The sequence below is a fragment of the Heterodontus francisci genome, unplaced genomic scaffold, assembly GCF_036365525.1.
Source record: "Heterodontus francisci isolate sHetFra1 unplaced genomic scaffold, sHetFra1.hap1 HAP1_SCAFFOLD_1486, whole genome shotgun sequence".
NCBI classification, from domain to species: domain Eukaryota; kingdom Metazoa; phylum Chordata; class Chondrichthyes; order Heterodontiformes; family Heterodontidae; genus Heterodontus; species Heterodontus francisci.
The window spans coordinates 18,837-20,000 of NW_027141066.1; positions in this window are offsets into that span (position 1 = coordinate 18,837).

Sequence of the window (1,164 nt, forward strand, 5' to 3'; positions counted from 1 at the left end):
GGTCTGCAGAGACCGACCCTAGCTGCCGCCCAACCGACTTTTAAGCCTTTTTCGGATGGGGATTTTTTCCCATTTTCGTCCATTTTTCGGGTTTTCTGTCGGGCTTAATAGGCGGCAGCCTGACCCCCGGCCGAGGCGGGGGGCGCACTCTCCCTTGCGTAAGGGTCCGGATTTGCCCCGGAAAGTGCCCCCGACGGCCTCCCGACCCGGGTGCCTGCAGGGCGGGGGAAAGGGTAGTCCCAGCCGCAGGAAATCATTAACCAAAAGACTTAGCCGTCGGGGCAGAGGCTAAGACCCGGGCTGGTGAAATCATTAACCAAAAGGAATGCACCCTTTTCCGAAAGTGCAGGCCGAAATAAGGCGAGCCTTGGGCCGGGAAGGCCAAAACCCCCAACTCATGGAAGTGTATGGGGTCGGACTCGGCGACTTTCCCGGGCCCCGAGTTGACCTTTCCCCACGGGGGCGGTCAAGTTGCTCCCGCCAAGAGGGCACGTTGCATTTGCTGCCGCTCTAGTCCCCGGGCTAGTTAATCAGTTGCCGTCGGAAGTCCCGATGCCGAAATGAAAAATGGCCGTTGCGGCGATTTGGCGCCTCATTTTCGGAAGGACTACCGGCAGGCAACCCGCCGAATTGACACTTGCGATTCGGGTGGCTGGGGGTTGGCGGGGTACCCGGAGATTTTCGGGAACTCGATTTTCAGAACTTTTGCTGGCAGCGGTTGCACTTGCAAAGTGGCCGAAGAAGTGCTCCCTCAAGGAAGGACCTTCTTTTGAAATAAAAGACCTTCCGAAGAGTGCCTGGAAGTCATTTATGAGCATTTAAGGGTAAATCTGGCGGACTTTCCATGCTCTGTTGCCGGCTCTGAAATATCGCACAGTTGGGTCTAGGCCGGTAGACTGGCTGTGAAAACAGACAAAGTGTTTTGGCGAGCGAGAGAAAACAAGGCCTTGGAACAGATTGGGGGGTGCGGAGGCACACCACACCCACAGGAAAAGAATTAATAAAAAAAAAACCAAAGTCTATGACATGTCTGTTGGTACAGTGAGAAAAGCAAAGAAGGGAGGCTGCGATGGCAGAGCAAAGCCGACCTTCATACAGATATACATGTCAAAGAAAGAAACTATGCCCGCAAAAGACTTGGTGCGAAATAACAAGGCTCCTTGT